The following is a 22,390-nucleotide window of genomic DNA, read 5'->3' on the forward strand; positions in this document are numbered from 1 at the left end:
ATATTTAGTTCTGGGTTCATCAAAATACCCCATTCAAGCAATTATTTGGCAGTGGATTGCAAGGTTGGCTCTCAAAAATGGATTTTCTTAATAATCCAAGATTCCACCGACCTTCTGACTTGGCTCTAAAATTTCCTTGTAGTTGTGCTGATGAAGTGTGTGTGAATTTCTTTGTTTAAGCAATGGCATAACTTGAGCTACAGTTATAAATTTTTGTTCAATCTTGGATTAAGAATCCCAGCATCATAAATTCTTAAACTTATACCCTTTATGATTATTACAATGTCTCTTTTACACTTTTTTCTAAATTAGATCTAGACCCCAAACATATTTTTCTTTCTCTGAATGAAGAACTGGTTTTGTGGGGGAAAAAGTTGTTGTGAAAGATGTGAAAGATTATAATGTTATTAAAGTAATGTGTTACATTAGGCATGGAATGACATGAGCAGAAAAGGTAAAACTATTATTGTGCACTTATGATGTGTAAGATAGTTTGGAATGAGTTAAACAACTGAAAATATAGCCTGCCATTATGGTTTTAAACGCTCGTCCTTGTTTTCCTGGATAGTATTTAAATTAGAAACTGTAAGAGAAAGGACTCGATACACGTGATGAAAAACAAATATTGTAGTCCTTCTGTGCATTAAGACCTTGCCAGTGGATGCATGAGAACAACAGAACTAAAGGGATCTTCTGCTACTCACACTGTCTCCTTATGCATCCTTTTCATGATTTAAAAAAATTGGATTTTACTAAAATCTGTCTTTTCTCCAACACAAAGCCCTGTCTAGAAGCACAGACCTCGGTTGTGCTTATCTCATCGCTAAGGAAACTGAACCACACAGAAAAAGTTGAGATGATTGATAGCTTAAACCCAGAAGGAAATGGCAGCACTGCCGCTGTCCCATGGCATCATCCACTGCAGCAGGCAGGCCCGGTGTCTTCTGGTATTTGAAGCCACCCTGAAGGAACTGACGGTTGTCTACTCCATTGCCTTACTTGCTTCTGACAGATACTGGGTGTCACCCATTTTATAATACACTTGGGCAACATCAAAAATTTCTATGTGAACGTCATTTGAAAACATCAAAGGCAGATAATCTCTTCTGAATGTCAAGAAGTTTCCCTTCCAGGAAGCTTTGACTGTCGGAAAGATGCTAATACCTGATATACCGAGAGCGTACGTCTGCCTCTTATCCTGCTCCTTCTGAGAAGAACAAACGTTTGTGCCCATCATCATGTCATGACCCAGTTCCTTCATCAGCATGTGCTGGTGGCCAGGACACTCCACTTCCCTGCTAGAAGAAATGCTCTCACAGCTGAATCGACTCAGGGTGACAGTGGTCGCTACCTCAGTGGATGTCTTCTGCCTTTCCAGAGTCAGGGTTGTGCTTCACTGAACTGCAGGCATGAATTTTACCTTTTTCAAAGAAAAACGTGTTGTCAAAACATTTTGACGGGCTGACGCTCGTGGTTTCTGAAGTTGCTATGATGATCCTATTGAAAAACAGCAAGCACCTTGGTCAAGGTACTGCTCTAGAAGAGGAAGTCGGAAGTACTGCTCTAGAAGAGGAAGTCAGAAGTGAGAATCTAGGAGAACATGTCAGTGTGGAGGAAATTGTTGCAAGAACAGAGTAGTAACAAAGCCTTCAAAATATTCATGCTGGCAGAAATCTGAGGGCACCTGAAAACCCATGGGGCCCTGCTGACTTCTGTTTAAATGCAGTATCAAGTATGCAAATCTAGCCAAAACTGACTCCACTGCCATGCAAAAAAGTAAAATGAGGCAAATGAATTCACCTCAAAGAGCCTTAGCGAGCATGTTCCTCTTCAGCATCAGCCCACAGTCATCTGCCAAAGTGAGCTATAGAAGCATGAAATCAGTTGTCTCCTACAGAGCTTTGGGAATCCAGTGTTTAGTACAGCTAAGCTGATTTAACCTTAAGTCATCCTTAGTTGTCATTTCTCAAATGCTTTTGAATTCCTTTGGGGTCAGGTGTGTGCTATAAGCCTTGGACCTCTGCATGTGCAGGATTGCAATTAGCTGACCACACGTTGCAATTAGCTGACCACACGGGGACAGCCATGTTGATGCTAACACCAGCGCCTCCTGTGATGGGCAGGTGGTCCCTTTTCTGAATTGTCTCACCTGTGCATTCCTAGAAGCTCAATAATAAAAGGGGGGCCCCTGAAAAACATGTCCACATTTTGGAAACTTAACTAGATGAGCAGCAAGAGAGTCGATGGCTCTGAAGGGTAGAGCCTAGTATGAGAGTAAAAAGGCTATATTTCACTTCTGTTTTCACCAACGCCCCCCCCCCCAGTCCTTTTGGGAATTAGGTTAAATGTTCATGCATAAATTAAACAAAGCATTGATTTAAAAGTAACAAATATTACTTTCTTTGTAATTCTTTGGTGGAAGGAATACAGAGTTCAGCAAGGAGTAATGACTCAGAGGACATTACAGGACTTTTTCTGCTGCGTTCTCCTTCCTGTGCATGCAAACAAACATGCTAAAAAATTATGGGGGATAAAATGCTTTGAATTCCTCTCTAGATATTTACAAACTAGGATATTTTGTAAACAAATATTCAAAAGAACCGTTTTAGTGATTTTTTTAAAAATCAAGCATGTTTATAAATTAGATTTTAGATTAGATCTAGGTTATATTCCAGAAGAATCTAGAGAGTCAAATTATAAACTATAAAAGACTAAAAGAAAAAAAAATGACCTCACAGAGCTTTCAAGTATTTACTGAGTATTCCTTAGCAAACTGTTTGAATGATAATAAAACGTTAAAATTGAAGTATTTTCAAGCATTTACATTCAGTGCAAACATGCATGCTTATAAAAACAACTGCCTGTTTGCACCGCAATTTCTCTTCATGGCAGAGCAGCACCATCCGTTAGGCCTTGCAATAAATAATTTTCTTCCTATGCAGTAATTACTGTGAGATGATGATCAGAATTTTATTTAAGTCCAGTTGATGCCACTATATGCTAGCCATTACTTGAAATGCTCCAAAGCAAATAAACTTTGATTAGAAATGCTGCATGTCCTTTGGGCTTGACTAATACAATTTTTCTCTCTGTAAATATGAAAATAATCAACCTAAATTTTGAAATGCCCAACTAAAGATTTCAGAGTACTGTGCAAATTGTAATAAAACAGGTTTTATTGAACCATAAAACTTAATAAATAAGTTTATTTCAGTTGAAAGCAAGTGTCCTGCCTAACCAGGTGGTGGCGCAGTGGATAGAGCATCGGACTGGGATGTGGAAGACCCAGGTTCAAGACCCTGAGGTCACCAGCTTGAGCGTGTGCTCATCTGGTTTGAGCAAGGCTCACCAGCTTGAGCCCAAGGTCGCTGGCTTGAGCAAGGGGTCACTCAGTCTGCTGTAGCCCCCCAGTTATGGCATATATGAGAGAGCAATCAATGAACAACTAAGGAGCCGCAACGAAGAATTGATGTTTCTCATCTCTCTCCTTTCCTTTCTGTCTGTCTCTATCTGTCCCTCTCTCTGACTCTCTCTGTCCTGCCACAAAAAAAAATAAAAATAAAAAATAAAAAAATTAAAAAGAAAGAAAGAAAGTGTACTTAAGACTTCTGCTTCTCTAAGAGCAGAATGTATTCTTTAATCTTATTCTTCACAGACCCAAGTAGTCATTCCTTTCCATTAAGGAGACAGAATTCACTTTAACTATTTTATGTAGTAGCATCAAGCCAGTTGATTTAATACCTAATCTCCAAAGGGCTCTGTTATAAGTTGAATTATGTTCCCCTAAAATTCATAAGTTGAAGTCCCTCAAAATGCGACTCAGATGTAATCAGTAAAGTTAGAATACTAGAGTATGGTGAACCCTTAATCAGATAAGGCTAGTGTCCTTATAAAAAGGGGAAATTTGAGCACAGATGCATGCAGGGATAATGCCACAGGAAGATGAAGGCAGAAATCAAGGTGATGCTTCTACAAGGCAGGGAACACCAGAGATGGCCAGCAAACCACCAGAAGCTCAGAGAAACACATGAAACAGATTTTCCTCTCAGCCCTCCAAAGGCAGCAACCCTGGTGACACCTTGATCTTGAACTTGTAGCCCCCAGGACTGTGAGACAATACAGTTTCTGTTGTTTAAGTCATTCAGCCTGCAGTACTTTGGAATGGCAGCTCCGGGAAACTAATACAAACCTAAGTCCAAGCCATCATTCTTCTTTTCCCAGAGGTTAGCAAACACATTTCTTGGTCAGGGAAATAAAGTAATGCAAATAAATGCAGAACTACAAGGATTTAATAGCGTTGCTGTGTTTAAAAGAAATAGGTTCGTATTGGCCTCATTTCCTAATGCATCTTCTTAATGCACCTTCTGTAAAGGATTGGAAACAGCAAGGATAGTAATTAAATGCATTGTCTTCTTATAATTATTTCAATCAACATGATAGATATACATGGCCAAAAATTAAAATAGTATAAAAATTATTATAATAAAACAACACTCCCCTGCCTCATCTGTCCTCCCAGGTCCTCCCTCAGAGGCATTCAAGCTTAACTTTTATTTTGTTTTCCTTTGGTTTTTACTTTTCTCATAGTTATTCCATGTTTTTTTTGTTTTTATTTTAATGAGGTGACATTGATAAATCAGGGTACATATGTTCAGAGAAAACAAAATAATCTCCAGATTATTTTGACATTTGGTTATGCTGCATTCCCATCACCCAAAGTCCAATTGTCTTCTGCCATCTTCTATCTGGTTTTCTTTGTGCCCATCCCCTCCCCCCACCCCCTCCCTCTCCTTCCTCTCCCACCCCTTCCCCTCCCCTCCAGTTACCATCACATTCTTGTCCATGTCTCTGAGTCTCATTTTTATGTCCCATCTATGTATGGAATCATAGTTCTTAGTTTTTTCTGATTTACTTATTTCACTCAGTATAATGTTATCAAGGTCCATCCATGTTATTGTAAAGGATCCGATGTCATCATTTCTTATGGCTGAGTAGTATTCCATAGTATATATGTACCAAAGCTTTTTAATATGCTTATTTTAGACCATCTAAAATAAATCAATTATCACAGGCCTTTCATACTGACTTTCTATTATGATGGAGGAGGAATTCTTTTTTTCATTCTCATCACTCATGTTTTCTTCTTACCAAAATGGTAAGATAATTATCTTTGGTCCCTTTGCAAATTTAACCAGTAACTTTAAAGGGAAGTCTCCATTTTTTCCATCTAACACAGACAATATCTCTTATCACTCATTTTATAAGATGGGGATATTAGTGCTTCAATATTTTTACCGTTCACATTCACAACCTCTCTCATCATACTTGACTGGTACATTGTCAGAGTTGACTGTATTTGCCATCTCTTTTGTAACCATAGTCAACCTCCCAAGATTTTCTATATCGTGATTCAAGAACTTGAAAGCCAGTGATCAGCCATTGCATTATGGTGAAAGAGCAGATCCATGTGGGACCCGACCAGCACATTTTCCCCCATGGGTCCAGTATGATGCTCATCAAAGGAATACATTTCTAGCATCAAATCTGAATTGATCCTCTATCAACTATGCCCATCAATTCAACTTTGTTCACGATTTTAATCATCATCAGTTCTAAAGATTCTCACTGCCAGAATCCTCTGTGTCTGGGCAGATTTGGAGGGTTGCTCTCTAGGTTTGCTGCAAGGCTCTCCTGGCTTGGAACTTCTGTATCCTAGATGCCACACCCACCGTTTTCTTGGTTTCTTCTCTTAAAGTTTCTTTAAAAAAGTTGCTTAGAAGATAAAATTATATAGATGTCAGTATTAAATCTTCACACAAACTAATATTAGATATGAATAGATAGAAAATTATTTTTCTAGTGAATATTTTTTAAATTTTAATTTTAATCTTGATATTATGGAAGTCTCTGGTGCTATATCTAGGTGTGTACCTTAAAAAATAAAGTCATTGGTATTGGACACTTCCAGTTTAAAGTCATGACTGTCCTTGTCAGAAATTTTTCTTGTCATTTTGTTCAAAATGTGTTCATTTTTCTCTATCCTCTCTTTCTGGAATCATTGTTTGTCAGATTTTGAACCTCTTGGATTTTTCTCTCTCTCTTATATTTTCTTATATAATTTGAAGCCTTTTGCCTTTTTTTCACACATTCTGAGAGATTTTTTCCAGTATCCAATATTTCCCTCAACTTCTTTATAAAATTTTTTGGGGGGCAGGGATCTAGGGAAATGTTATCATCATTATTATTATTGTAATTCTAAGAACTCTATGCTATTTTTTATTTTATTTTAATTTATTGTGTTTACATAGATTCTAGTGTCCCCCTGAATACATCCTCCCCTCCCCCGTGTTCCCTACTATATCCCCCTTGTAACACCCTCCCCCCTTCCCTTCAGGATTTGCTTTTCTGCTCTCATCCCATCCTATCATCCCCCTTCCCTCTGTCTGCTTTCCCTCTGGATCTTTTGATCCCGCCTGTGTCTCTATTCCGTTCCTCAGTTCACATTGTTCGTTGGATTCCTTAAATGAGTGAGGTCATATGATAGTTTTCTTTCTCTGCCTGGCTTATCTCACTTAACATAACAGTTTCCAGGTCCATCCATGTTGTCACAAAAAGTAATATTTCCTTATTTTCGTGGTCCCATAGTATTCCCCTGTGTATGTGTGCCACTGCTTTTTAATCCATTCGTCCACTGACAGACACTTGGACTGTTTCCAGAACTTGGATATTGTAAACAATGCTGCCACAAACATAGGGGTGCATTTCTCCTTTTGAATCATTGATATGGTATTCTTGGGATATATTTCTAAAGGTGGGATGGCTAGGTCAAAGGCAGTTCATTTTGAATTTTTTGAGGAATATCCATACTGTTTTCCACAGTGGCTGCACCAGTCTGCATTCCCACCAACAGTGCAGGAGGATTTCCTTTTCTCCACATCCTCGCCAGCACTTACTCTGTGCTGTTTTGTTGATGACCACCATTCTGACAGGTGTGAGGTGGTATCTCATTGTGGTTTTAATTTGCATTTCTCTAATGATTAGTGATGTTGAGCATTTTTTATTATGCTTATTGGCCATCTGTATGTCCTCTTTGGAGAAGTGTCTATTTATTTCTTTTGCCCATTTTTGATTGGATTGTTTAACTTCCTGGTGTTGAGTTTTACAAGTTCTTTATAAATTTTGGTTAACCTCTTATCAAACGTATTGTTGAATATGTTCTCCCATTGAGTGGTTTGCCTTTTTATTTTGTTCATATTATCTTTAGCTGTGCAAAAGCTTTTTAGTTTGATATAGTCCAATTTGTTTATCCTGTCCTTTATTTCCCCTGCCCATGGAGATAAATCAGCAAATATATTGCTGCAAGTAATGTCGGAGAACTTATTGCCTATGTTTTCCTCTAGGATGCTTATGGTTTCATGACTTACATTTAAGTCTTTTATCCATTTTGAGTTTATTTTTGTGAATGGTGTAAGTTGGTGGTCTAGTTTTATTTTTTTGCAGGTAGCTGTCCAATTTTCACAACACCGTTTGTTAAAGAGACTATCTTTACTCCATTGTATACTATTACCACCCTTGCCAAATATCAATTGCCCATAAACATGTGGGTTTATTTCTGGGGTCTCTGTTCTGTTCCATTGATCTGTATGCCTGTTTTTATGCCAGTACCAAGATGTTCTGAGTATAATGGCCTTGTAGTATAACTTGATATCAGGAAGTGTGATACCTCCCACTTTATTCTTCCTTTTCAAGATTGCTGAGGCTATTCATGGTCTTATTTTTGGTTCCATATGAATTTTTGAATATGTTTTCTATATCTTTGAAGTATGTTATTGGTATTTTAATAGGAATTGCATTGAATTTATAAATTCCTTTGGGTAATATGGACATTTTAATGATGTTTATTCTTCCTAACCATGAACATGGTATATACTTCCACTTGATTGTATCTTTCTTGATTTCTTCTATTAATGTTTTATAATTTTCTAAGTACAAGTCTTTAACCTCCTTGGTTAAATTTACTCCTAGGTACTTTATTTTTTTGTTTTTGCAGTAGTGAAGGGGATTGTTTTTTTAATTTCTCTTACAGACAGATCATTGTTGGTGTATAAAAATGCCTCTGATTTCTGAGTATTAATTTTATATTCTGCCACTTTGCTGAATTCATTTATTAGGTCCAGTAGTTTTTTTACTGCAATGTTAGGGTTTTTTATGTACAGGATCATATCATCAGCAAATAATGGTAGAGTTACTTCTTCTTTTCCAAATTGGGTGCCTTTTATTTCTTGTCTGATTGCTGTGGCTAGGACTTCCAGAACTCTGTTGAATAAGAGTGGTGAAAGGGGGCACCCCTGCCTTGTTCCTGATCTTAAGGGGATTGCTTTTAACATTTGCCTATTGAGAATGATGTTAGCTGTGTGTCTGTCATAGATGGTCTTTATCATGTTGAGGTATGTTCCCTGTATTCCCACTTTGCTGAGAGTTTTGATCATGAATGGGTGCTGGATTATATCAAATGCTTTTTCTGTATCTATTGATATTATCATGTGATTTTTATCCTTCTTTTTGTTTATGTGATGAATTACATTGTTTGATTTGCAAATATTGTACCAGCCTTGCCTCCCCAGAATAAATCCCACTTGATTATGATGTATGAATTTTTTCATGTATTGCTGGATCTGGTTTGCTAATATTTTGTTGAGAATTTTAGCATCTAAATTCATCAGGGATATTGGTCTATAGTTTTCTTTCTTTGTGTTGTCTTTGCCTCATTTTGGAATCAGAATTATACTTACCTCATAAAAAAGGCTCGGAAGCTTTCCTCCTCTTGAATTTTTTGAAATAGCTTGAGAAGGATAGGAGTTTGTCTTTGAATGTTTGGTAGAATTTGCTTGTAAAGACATCTGGTCCAGGGCTTTTGTTTGTTGGGAGTTTTTTGAGAACTGTTTTGATCTCATTTGTTGTAATCAGTCATTTAGGTTTTCTGATTCTTTTAGATTGATTTTTGAAGGATTATATTTTTCAAGGAATTTGTCCATTTCACCTAGGTTGTCTAATTTTTTTGCATACAGTTCTTCATAGTATTTTCTTATAATCTTTTGTGTATCTGCTGTGTCCATTGTTACTTTTCTACTCTCATTTCTAATTCTATTTATTTGAGTCCTCTTTCATTTTTTCTTGGTGAGTCTGGCTAATGGTTCATTGATCTTGTTTACCTTTTCAAAGAACCAGGTCTTGGTTTCATTGATCCTCTGTATTGTTTTTTAGTGTCTATGTCATTTATTTCCACTCTGATCTTTATTATTTCCTTTCTTCTACTTCCTCTGGGCTTTACTTGCTGTTCTTTTTCTAGTTCATTTAGTTGCCGGGTGAAGTTGTTTATTTGAGCTTTTTCTAGCTTCTTAAGGTATGCCTGTAATGCTATGAACTTCCCCCTCAGGACTGCTTTTGCTGTCACAGCTTTTGTCCCACAGATTTTGAGTTGTTGTATGCTCATTTTCATTTGTTTCAAGGAAATTTTTTATTTCTTTCTTGATCTCATTGTTGACCCATTTGTTATTTAATAACAGGTTGTTTAGTTTCCAAGTGTTTGAGTGTTTTTCAGTTTTTCTATTGTAGTTGATTTCTAGTTTCATGCCATTGTGGTCAGAGAAGATGCTTCATATGATTTCAGTCTTCTTAAATTTGTTGAGACTTGTTTTATGCCCTAAGATGTGGTCTATCTTATAGAATGTACCATGTGCACTTGAAAAGAATGTATATTCTGCTGCTTTAGGGTGAAAGGTTCTGAAGATATCTTTTAAATCAAGTTGATTTAGTGTGTCCCTTAATTCTGCTGTTTCTTTGTGTTTTTTTTTTTTCTTTCTTGAGGATCTATTCAATAATGTTAGTGGGGTATTGAAATCCTCTACTATTGGCCCTGGCCGATTGGCTCAGTGGTAGAGCGTCGGCCTGGTGTGCAGAAGTCCTGGGTTCAATTCCCGGCCAGGGCACACAGGAGACGCACTCATCTGTTTCTCCACCCCTCCCCCTCTCCTTCCTCTCTGTCTCTCTCTTCCCCTCCTGCAGCCGAGTCTCCATTGGAGCAAAGACGGCCCGGGCGCTGGGGATGGCTCCTTGGCCTCTGCCCCAGGCGCTGGAGTGGCTTTGGTCACAACAGAGTGACGCCCCGGAGGGGCAGAGCATCGCCCCCTGGTGGGCACAGCCTCGCCCTTGGTGGGCATGCCGGGTGGATCCCGGTCGGGCACATGCGGGAGTCTGTCTGACTGTCTCTCCCCGTTTCCAGCTTCAGAAAAATACAAAAAAAAAAAAAAAAAAAGAAATCCCCTACTATTATAGTATTGCTGTTGATCTCGCCCTTTATGTCCATCAAAGTCTGTTTTATATATTTAGGTGCTCCTATATTAGGTGCATAGATATTTATAATGGTTATATCTTCCTATTGAATTGCTCCCTTTATCATTATGTAGTGACCTTCTTTATCCCTTACTATAGTCTTTATTTTTAAGTCTATTTTGTCAGATGTAAGTATCGCTACCTCAGCATTTTTTTTCACTTCCATTTGTATGAAATAATTTTTTCCATCCTTTTACTTTCAGTCTATGTGTATCTTTTGTTTTAGGCATGTCTCTTGTAGACAGTATATGTACGGGTCCTGTTTCCTTATCCATTCAGCTACCCTATGTCTTTTGATTGGAGCATTTAATCCACTTACATTTAAGGTTATTATTGATATGTAGTTGTTTATTGCCATTTTATTTTTTAAATCTACATTCCTCTTTTACTAGATTGTTTCCCCTGCTTTGTTCTATCTATAGCAGGCCCCTTAACATTTCTTGAGTACTGGTTTGGTTGTGATCAATTCCTTGAGGTTTTTCTTTTTTGGTCTGGGAAGCTTTTTATTTCTCCTTCAATTTTAAACTATAGCCTTGTTGGATAAAGAAGTCTTGGTTGTAGGTTCTTGTTCTGCATTACTTTGAATATTTCTTGCCATTCCCTTCTGGCCTCAAGTGTTTCTGTTGAAAAGTCTGATGTCATCCTTATGGGGGTTTTGTAGGTGATTGACTTTTTCTATTGCAGCATTTAGTATTCTTTCTTTATCTCTTAGCTTTGGTATTTTGCTTACGATGTCTCTTGGTGTGGGTCTCTTTGGGTTCTTTTTTAATGGGGTTTTCGCTGCTTCTTGAACCTGTGTGACTCTTTCCTGCATCAATTTAGGGAAATTTTCAGCTATAATTTTTCAATTGGGTTCTCTATTTTTTGTTCTTTCTCTTCTCTTTCAGGAACCCCTATTATGTGGATATTGTCTCTTTTTATGTTGTCACAGAACTCTCTTAGAGTTTCCTCAGACTTTTTGTTTCTCTTTTCTTTTTGTTGTTCTGCTTTCGTTTTTCACTTGTCTTGTCCTCTAAGTTGCTGATTCAATCCTCTGCTTCATCCAGCCTGCTTTTAATTTCTTCTAGTGTAGTGTTCATTTCTGATATTTTGTTTGTCATTTCTGTGTGGTTCTTCTTTAATATTTCCGTGTCCTTTTTGATGCTTACAATTTCTTTATTTAGGTGTTCATTAAATCCATACATTGTAGCTTTGAGATCCTTAAATATCCTAACAATCATTATTTTATACTCTGCATCTGGTAATTTGATTACTTACGTTCCATTCAGATCATTTTCTGGGGATTTGTCTTGTTGATTCATAGAACTTAAGTTTCTCTGTATTCCTGTTGTTTCTGTGTGTGGTTTGCAGGCTTGTTCCAGTTGTGGTCTTCTTATGTAGTATAGCTGAGTTGAAGTCTTGATTTGTTTGTTTTCAGTTTACTTAACTCAGTGATAGGCTTGTTTACTGATCTTAGCAGGGGGTTTATTTAAAACTGTATACAGGAATGTGGTGGGTATGACCTGAGAATATGAAGATCAGTTCTGCTAGCTGCTCTCTAGGTGCAGGGCGTGTTCTCATCTTCTGTAGGGGGAAGTATATCTCAGATCTTCCTGGAGACCTGAGTTACTGCCTCTCCACCCCACTTCCTGCTTTTGGCTGTGTCTTTTGTGCTGATTGGAGCTGGAGAGATTTCTGTAGGTGGGTCACCCAGAACCACTTTAAGCTTGTGCTGTGTGGAGGGATCAACCTCTCCCCCAGCTATGACCGCCATAGCACTGGATGAGTCAGCTTCTCAGGTCATCCCAGACATTCCTCTACTCATCACCATCTGTCTCACTCTTTGCACTTTCCTCATGGAAGACAAGCCAGTCCTCTCAGCTCTCCTTGCCCCCAGGCTCCAGGCAAGTGACTGTGAGTGATATTTTCTGCTTTGTCCCTTTAAGCCCCCCCCCCCACTTCCCACACACAGAACTTTGCTCTTCTCCCCTCTCAATGCTTTCTGTCTGTCTCCTCCAGTCCCTGAATTTCTAGCCTGGGTCTCAGTCCCCCCTCATCTATCAGGGTCTCTCTCCTTGTAATAAGAGCCCTTCTGGACTGTCAGCCTCCCTTTGCTCCTGGAAGCAGGGGAGCCCCCACCATGTCCCCGCACTCTCAACCAGGATCAATGTGGATTCTTCTTTGCTCCTTGATTTTTGAAACCTGTTCTTTTAGTCCAAAGTTAATTTTTCATAATGATTGTTCCTAAATTAATTTGTAATCCAATTTGGTGGTGTGAGCTAGGAATCTGTGTCTGCCTACTCTGCTGCCATCTTGGAATCTCACTCTATGCTATTTTTTTTTTTTGTATTTTTCTGAAGTTGGAAATGGGGAGGCAGTCAGACAGACTCCCACATGTGTCCAACCAGGATCCACCCAGCATACCCACCGGGGGGGGTTGCTCTGCCCATCTGGGGCGTTGCTTTGTTGCAACCAGAGCCATTCTAGCGCCTGAGGCAGAGGCCATAGAGCCATCCTCAGCACCTGGGTCAACTTTGCTCCAATGGAGTCTTGGCTGTAGGAGGGGAAGAGAGAGACAGAGAGGAAGGAGAGGGGGAGGTGTGGAGAAGCAGATGGGTGCTTCTCCTGTGTGCCCTGGCTGGGAATCAAACCCGGGACTCCTGCATGCCAGGCCGATGCTCTACCACTGAGCCAACCGGCCAGGGCTATGCTATTTTTAAAAATAACTTCTGTTCTTATTTTATGAATATAAACTATTTTTGAATTTCTCAAAGGACGTTATTTAGAACTGTGGTTTGTTTTCTATTTATCATGACCCTCTGGTGTCTCTTTTCTCTGGTGTCTTTTTCTATATGTCTTTATAGGAGTTTTTCTTGCTTTTGCAGACTTACTTTAAAGGTGTAGAGACCTTCAGTTCTCTCCTAATTTTTAAGACAAGAAAAATAGAAAGTTTGAGCACATTGGTGAAGCTTGTTAAATGTGAGCTTTGCTCTGGGTGAACAGGTAGGAATGGCTGTGTGATGGGGAGTCCTGGAAGTATCCTGGAGAGGAAGACATTTCTCTGATTCTCAGATATCCACCATAGCTTTTTAGTTTTCCCCTCATGCAGTCAGCCTCTTTGGAAAATATTTTTCTGAGCTGTTTATTTTGCTTATTTGTGTGGACTGGGGGGAGGAGTAAGCAGGTTTTTGGCAGCTGGGTATTCCCGCCACCAAGGTAGGAGTGGAGAATGAGTGAGCCATGGTTTTTTCCAGTCAAGCCCACTTTGGTACCCTTCTTTCTCATTTCTACATACAACATGCTGGCCTCCTCTGAACATGAGTCTTTCCTAGGAATCCACGAGGACAGTCAGCCACCTCAAACAAGACATCGGAACAGAACTCTCTCTCTACACATCCTGAGCTGTATTGGCCGCCCCTCAATTTCACCCACCAGCTCACCTCCATCTGTTTTGCATCTTGCAGAAATGTGATGAACTTTCTCATATGCTGAGTTACTTTCATTCTCTTCATTTCACTGTGCCCCTAATAAAGAATATATTTCCTGCATTAGTTCTGAACAGCTTAATAAGACAAAGTGTAAACCAAACAGTTTGATAAGACAAAGTGTAAACATTACTAAATATTATCTCTGTTGCTGATAGGAGCCAATTAGGAGGCATTACTTTAGGTCTATTAGCCAAGTGTAGGCTTACTATTTCAAATGGAGTCTTGGGTGTGCCATTAATTAAGCACCCTTCATGGAAGGAGACATTGGAACAGAGAAGCATTTTTCCCACTAACCTCATCTAGCCTGTTTTTCCCTCTTATCTGATTTTCTGTGATCACCCAGAGGCCTGACACCCCTCTCCAAAGCAGCAGCTGAGCATTTCATCAAGATAGCCTTTCCTGCATCTTCATGGGACTTTTTGGTGATGACCTGGGAGTCTTGGTGGCCATGTTATATATTATATCAAGAGGTGCTGAAATGGATCATAATAACATTATTTAAATCAAGTCCAGGCTCAGTGTGTTCCCAAGATTTAAAATTAAATCCCAAGTATATTTCCCAGACATCCAGCATAGCATACCAGGGATTCTGCAGTAAGATTAAACAACATCATAAAGGTACAAATGAATAGAGACACACCAGTAATGAAATGCCAGCAATGTAGAGAGGCTTCGAATTTTAATGTAAACCCCACCAAATACAAAATTTCCAAGGAGGAATTAAAAATCAAAGTTTAAATCCACTTTCATGTTGAAGTCTGAAGACATTAAAGTTCAAAGGAATTAAAGTCTAAAAATCAATATCTCTTGCCATTGTGTGTTTAAGTTCAAAGTCACAATTCTTTCGTTAACTAAACTGTAAAAACCATTTCTCCAACTTTTTTTATTCTGCCCAGTCTTAGCCAGAAGGACTCTCTGTGCCTCTTTGAGGTCTGGTTTCTTTAGAAAGTATGGCTTCCTCCCACTGGAATTGGTGTCATACTCTCAGGGCCTCAAAAGATGCATGATTTCAGTGTTGGCTCCCACTCAGCTCACTGTTCAGGGGTGTTTATGAACCCTGGCCTGTGCTCCTCACCTTTAGAAAAGAAGCCATCCCAAGCCCTAAGAGCTGTTACCCTAGACTAGGAGTCAGAAACTTTTTTGGCTGAGAGAGCCATGAACACCACATATTTTAAATGTAATTCCATGAGAACCATACAATGACCCGTGTATGTTAAGCATTATCCAATAAAAATTTGGTGTTGTCCCGGAGGACAGCTGTGATTGGCTCCAGCCACCCGCAACCATGAACATGAGCGGTAAGAAATGAATGGATTGTAATACATGAGAATGTTTTATATTTTTAACGTTATTAATTTTTTTTATTAAAGATTTGTCTGCAAGCCAGATGCAGCCATCAAAAGAGCCACATCTGGCTTGCAAGACATAGGTTCCTGACCCCTGCCCTAGACACAGGGATACTCAGGGACCAGTCCTAGCCCAAGGCATGGAACCACCAGTGAAGTCTGCATTGGTTACCTATTGCTGCTGCCACAAATTTCCACAAATTTAACTGCTTAGAAAAAATGCAATTTAATTTTCTTCCAGTACCAGCAATTAGACATCTACCACAAGTCTCATTTGGCTAAAATCAACATTGCCTGTGTTCCAGGAAGCCAGATGGAGAAAGTGAGAAAGAAAGGGCACAGTTGGGAGGGAGTCTTGGATTTCAGCTAATTTATATAAAAAGAAGTGAACTGTATGAAGACCTCAAGTGTAATTTCAATAGCCATTAGCAGAGCCATTGGGGAATGTTTTGAGCCTAAAACTCATAGAGACCCACCCCCCCCCACCCCCTATGGAGGTTGTGTTGTGGTGGAGATGGCAGACAGTAAACCTACAATTTCAGGCACTGGCAGGTGCTATGACAGCAAGTGAAGCAGTCTGAGAAGATGAGAAAGTGATGGGAATGAAGGTCGTCTTAGAGAAATGTGGAGATGCAAATAACTGTGTGTTCTCTTAGATGGAAGTTTCTTTCTCTTTCCTATAAATGAAGTATGGAGGTTAAATGGTCCTGGGTGAGAGTGCCTCTCTGTCCCATTGTCTTCAGAAACCCAGCCTCTTTCCAGTCACAAGTCACCCTTCCCTAGGGTGTGGCTCATATTAATGACTAAGATGGTGGTACCTGTGTTCTAGTGAGCAAGACATTTTGATATAAAATATCTTTAAAGGAATTGTAGTTTACACTAGCTTATGGTCTAGTTATATACTGACTTATTGACTATGCATATCGGTCTTGGAAACCTTCTTTACTACAGGCACCAGAGTGTAGAACATAAGTGGATGTTTCTAGAACTGATATGTCATATTATTTCATGTCTTTGATACTCTTATTGTTCCCTCAAGTGCCTAACCTGGAAATCAAGGTATTCTCTGTATTCTTATATCTCATGAAGAGATAAGCAAACATTCCTGAACACCTACCACTTATCAATCACTAGGTGTCCTGAATGCACCCAGCAGTCCACTGAGGCCCGATTTAAAGGAGAGTGTTCATTGTCACAGCTGTTGTGTGGCACATTTTCTAGACCAGTTTCCATTGATTGTCTGCCGTACGCAATGATTTTCCAATTCCCTCTAATCAAATCCAGAGGACTGAGCCTCGAATCTCCATGGTAGTAGCCTGGGAATCTACATTTTTACTAAGACCTTCTGGCAGTTCTCATGGGCATGCGTGTTTGAAGAACATCACTTTCTAGTTTCTCTGGGACAGCAATAACCTTGATGGGTAGCCAAATGGTAGGGGATTAGGAAGCATGGGCATGTTTTGAGAGATGCCAAAATAATTTGTTGCTAATAGTAGCTAAATTATCCTTAAAATGTGGCTCATTTATCATTTTGGCATATTAGAATAAATTTAAGGTTACCTCTTACTCAAATGTGCTTGATTATGTGAGAGAAAGTGCAAATGTAGCAGATACTGCCTCTAACAGTCCCCTAACTCACAGCCAACAGTGAGCAACTGTTGATGGTACTCTTCACTGGGGGGAATATGCAACTGTCATATTCCTCTAATTTCCTACCAATCTTCTTGGGGTTTCACCAGAATCTTTGTACACCCATCCAAGCAGACTACCTGTGGTCCATTTTAAATGTACTGTCATCAGACTGTTTAAGGTTGCCTTCATTTCTAATCTTCATGATCACCGGTGTTGGTGACGTGAAGCATACTTGTGCTTCCCTACAATTAAGTTCAAAGTGTGCCAAAATGTTGTATAGGCTCAAAGAAAAGTATTGCCAAGAGCCCTTTGTTCTGTTTTGTTTATCTGCCTGATGAAAATGTGCAGTGCATTTTACTCGTTAGGTGTGACAATGCAGAACTGATTTGTGGCTCCACTTTGTGACTCACTAGTTACAAGTTAATTAGAAACACTTTTCCCTAATTATGTTTGAGAGTTTGCTCTATTTGTTCTACAATTATCACAAAAATTACATTAACTAGTGTTAACAAACACAACATGGAAATCCCCCCTGGATCCTGAAGGAGAGGGGAGAATTAAAGAATGTCTGCATTTCCTGCCCAACACCTGGTTTCCTTTCCAACAGATGTTTTCATTTGTTATTCCTGATGAAATGTTCAAAATAAGCTTTCTTCCTGGTGTCCCATAGAGACTGAAACTCAACGTGGTGGGGAAAAGCTTCAACTTTGTCTTTCCCACTTAGCAACTCGCTCTTCCAGTGGGCAGCCATCATGGCTGGTGGTGTGTCTACCATCATCACAGCTGTGCGCCAATAGCTAGGTGTCCTCCCAAGGGAATTCCCAGGAGAATCTCAGTGAAATGATTTCTTAGCACCTGTATCATGGAGACTCTGATTCCAGAAAAATAGGGACGTTGTCCTTAGCAGCTGGCTTTTCTGTCCACCTTCTTTCTTCTCTATGTTCTCCATTCTATGTCTGAGCAGCACTATGTGTAGAGTGGATGTTATAAAATATAAAAATGGTGTAGACCTGAGTTCTGTCCCCAAGTAGCTGTCAATCAAGTGTGAGAGAGGGTACACCGTAAGCACTGAGGAAGAGCCAGGAAAGCTTAGAACAGAAAAGAGAATTCTCAATCGAGATCAGACATTGTCTTCCATCTTCTATTCTTCATTCAAAATCTTTTCCCTTTACACTGAATGAGAAGTAGTAGTATGCTTGGAGAACGAAGGCTGAGAAATGGGGACTCCAAGCAGTCTTAAAGCACATTTATTAAAATACAAAGAGGTCTTGGATACTAACTGCAGCAGTTTTGTTGGGATTTTTTTTTTTTTTTTTTAGCTCTTTGTTTGCTTTTTAAGTGCTTTCATAGTCTGGATGGAGTAGATGTTTAATTTTGTATTGGTTTTCAGGATGCTTGGGGCCATGAAAGAAAAGAGAGAGTTAAAAAGAAAGAGAGCTGACCTGTGGTGGCGCAGTGGATAAAGCGTCGACCTGGAAATGCTGAGGTCGCCGGTTCAAAACCCTGGGCTTGCCTGGTCAAGGCACATATGGGAGTTGATGCTTCCAGCTCCTCCCCCCCCTTCTCTCTCTCTGTCTCTCCTCTCTCTCTGTCTCTCCCTCTCCTCTCTAAAAAAAAAAAAAAAAAAAAAAAAGAAAGAGAGAAGAAAACTAAATACAGTTACTCTGCTTTGGCAGTGGAGCCTGAGAGGGTTCCCTTTCCCAGATAGAGGGTGAGCGTGGGTGCTGTCCTCTATGCTTTTGGCCCTGAAGACATTTAGTGATGTGTGTCATTACTTATACATGCAGGGTCACATGCATCCTACACTAAGGACATTCATAGGCAGTAAGGTGTTAATTTGCTTCCATGCCACTTTCAGGAGACTTCCTAATGCTTTGTTAAATTAACAGGAAGTAGAAATGTGTGTTTAACGTGCAGTTGTGGTTAGGTGATGAAGATGGATCATTTAGGATTTTCAGTTTGTCAGTTTAATAATTTTCTGCCAAACTGCCCTTGCTATTAACTTGGCTATTGGAGTGTATAAACACAGATGGAAAATTTTGTTGTCATGTATAAACTTCACACTGAGCATGACTAGGTATTTTTAACTTGAACCTGATGGAAATGGGATGGAAAAGAATGATCATGCGATCCTAGAATGAGAACGCTCCCTCAAGCAAGCCCCAAGTCTGATTAAGTAAGTCGCAGAATTCTTGAAAGGAAAGGGATACCCCTTTGCAGTTTGCTCAGGAACCTACAAACACCGTGGTCTTATAAAAAGTCCTTCTACCTCCAGGGAGTTCCCTCACTGTGTCTAGGTACCTTTGCTAAAGCTTCCATTAGAGCTGTGATATAAAATAACACTATTTGAGTTGCTATGGAAACAACTATATCTATGCAAATTACTTTAAAAAAAATCAGTAGGCCACAGAAAGTCTGTCTGACATGAAATTTGCAAGGTCTCCAGCCCACAGCTACTCTTGGCATCGTGTCTCCCCTCTAACTGTTCTCAATGTCTTTTTCTTTTACTTTATTAAATTTTTAAAAATTAAATATATTGGGGTAGCATTGGCTAATAACACGGTATGAGTTTCAAGTGTATATAATTCTATAATCCATTATCTGCATATTGCATTGTGTGTTTACCACCCAAAGGCTAGTCATCTTGTATCGCCTATTTGACCCCCTTTACCTCTTCTCCCTCCCCCTGTCCCCCTTCCCTTCAGGTAATCACCATACTGTTGTCTGTGTCCATGAGGTTGGTTTTTGTGTGTGTCTGTATTTGTTAATTACTTTTAAAAAATGAGTTTATTGGGGTGACACTGGTTAACATAATTATACAGGTTTCAAGTGCTCAATTCTACAACACATCTCTGTGCACCATGTTGTGTGTTCACCCCCCACCAAGTCACATCACTGTCTGTCACCATTTGTCCCACCTATCCTCTCTTTCTCCTGCCCTCCTCCCCCTGGGCATTCACCACACTGTTGTCCATGGCCATAAGTTTTCTTCTTTCTCCCTTGTTTTCCCCTCCATCCCTCTACCCCCCACTCAGTACTCACTCTACCCCCACCAAGAGCTGTCAGCCTGCTCTCTATCTATAAATCTGTCTCTATTTTGCTTATTAGTTCATTTTGTTCATTAGATTCCACATATGAGTGAAATCACATGGTAGATGTCTTTCTCTGCCTGGCTTAGCTCACTTAGCATAATGCTGTTCAGGTCCACCCATGCTGTCGCAAAGGGTAAGATTTCCTTCTTTTTATGACTGTGTAATATCCCATTGTGTATATCTACCACAGCTTTTTGATCCACTCATGTACTGATAGACATTAGGCTGTTTCCAAATCTTGACTATTGTAAATAATGCTAAACATGGGAATTTATTCAAGATTGTTTTTTTTTGTTTGTTTGTTCTTTTGTTGCATTCTCTTCTATATTCTACATATGAGTAAAATCATATGGTTCCTGTTCTTTTCTATCTGAATTACTTCACTTAGCATAAATACTCTTAAGATCCATGCAGATTTTTGCAAATGACAACATCTCATTCTTTTTTTACGTCTGAGTAGTATTCCATTGCAGATATGGAATTTTTTACCTACATCTTCTTTATTCAGTCATCTATCAAAGGACATTTAAGTTGTAGCCATCTCTTACTACCATGAGTAATGCTACAATGAACATAGGGGTATGGCCCTGGCTGGTTGGCTCAGTGGTAGAGCGTCAGCCTGGTGTGCAGGAGTCCTGGGTTTGATTCCCGGCGAGGGCACACAGGAGAAGCACCCATCTGCTTCTCCACCCCTCCCCCTCTCCTTCCTCTCTGTCTCTCTCTTCCCCTCCCGCAGCCAAGGCTCCATTGGAGCAAAGTTGGCCCGGGCACTGAGGATGGCTCTATGGCCTCTGCCTGAGGTGCTAGAATGGCTCTGGTTGCAACAGAGCAATGCCCCAGATGGGCAGAGCATCGGCCCCTGGTGGGTATGCCAGGTGGATCCTGGTCGGGCGCATGCGGGAGTCTGTCTGATTGCCTCCTCGTTTCCAAGTTCAGAAAAATACAAAAAAAAAAAAAACCCACAAAAAAACAAACAGAAAAGAACATAGGGGTATAAATATCTCTATGAATAAATGTTTTCAATTTGGGAAGTAGATACCCAATACAGGGATTGCTAGGTCATAGATGATCCAATTTCTTCTGCTTTTATAAAAATACAATTGAATCCTTGGGAGGGATCACCAGCAATAAGAGTTGAAGGAAGTAAGTTGAGGGCAGTCACCTGCATTCAGAATTTTGAGGGCATATGTGGGCTGTGGAAGAATGAACTTACCTATACATGGATGGGGAAGAAAGAGGCTGAAGTTAAGGAAACTCTACATAAAATTCCAACTATCTCCCATTCATCTCTCTCCTCTAAAACCTAAAAGGCACTAGTATGCACACACAAGCATGCACACCCCCACACAGGTGTGCACATGCATACATATAAGCATGCCTGTGCCATGCAGGCATGCCCACACAGACACGCATATGAAAGCATGCATGCACACCCACAAAAGCACGCTGACACACTCACATCATTCAGGAAGCCCCTGGGACTATACATGTTTAGGTCCCTCACACAGCCCTGCCCGCCACTCTGCCAGGTGCAGGTCTGCATCAGAACTGCTCTTTCCGGCTTCCTTTGTGTATCTGTTTTATACATAGGGCTTAGTGCTCCCATAGGCTTTGCAGTTTTGCCTGCTGGTTGCTACTGCTCTGCCAGGCATGGCGTGTCATGCTCTGCTGGTTGTCATGGTCTCACCTGCTGCTCCCCGGGAAAAGTGCTTCCACAGGTATCTGCCCTGAGACCCCAGGAGGCTGTGCAAGGAGTTAGTTTGTAGCTCAGAGAAGAAGAATGGCCTACTGCCCTTTGCATTACAGTCTATTCTGGAGTCCCTTAACAGTGCTGTTTATGCCCCAGGCGTTACAAAAATAGCTTTCTCCCATCTTTACCTGGTGTCTTCCTGGGCTGCTCGATTGGGAACATATTCAGGTCATAGCTCCCACTCTGAGGCCATGCTCCCCATCACTGCATCCTGCTCGCAGTACCTGGAAGCTGGTTTTCATTCACATCAGTTCTCTCCTTGGAGGATTTCCTGCCCCATTTGTCAGTCACTGCCTAGCTCTACTCACCCCCTCAACACATCCAGGTTCCCACAGTGCACAGGGCAGGAATTCTTCCCAGTACCACCTCCTGGGCCCACATACTCATAGACTCTGGCCAGCCCATGTCTCTGGGCTGCTAGGAGTGCTCAGCCCTGTCTGAACTCAGCAGTAGACAGAGGTGTTAGCTCAGATGCGACCCACCATGCCGGCTGCACAGGAACCCACTATGGCCGTTGCCAGTTTGCATCCTTACAAGTGTGCACATTTCAGTTTGGTTCTCTGAGGAGCCAGCTCACCTTTCCGTGTTTGCTATGGAGCAGAGAGACCCAGAAAGTCCTGCCCAGCTGAGCCCTTGGGCAAAGACAAAGAAGGGGCTCGTTTCACCTGCCTGGGGGATCAGGGACATTGACAGAGCAGTCCACCTTCTTGC

General features: G+C 40.3%; 1 protein-coding gene across 8 annotated transcripts in view; it reads left to right on the plus strand.

The window, feature by feature from the left end:
• CTNND2 (catenin delta 2) overlaps window positions 1-22,390 on the plus strand; it is a 944,271-nt gene that overhangs the window by 717,535 nt on the left and 204,346 nt on the right. The gene's annotated exons all lie outside the window — the stretch shown is intronic.

This window comes from Saccopteryx leptura, chromosome 1 (genome assembly GCF_036850995.1).
Source record: "Saccopteryx leptura isolate mSacLep1 chromosome 1, mSacLep1_pri_phased_curated, whole genome shotgun sequence".
Taxonomy (NCBI): Eukaryota; Metazoa; Chordata; class Mammalia; order Chiroptera; family Emballonuridae; genus Saccopteryx; species Saccopteryx leptura.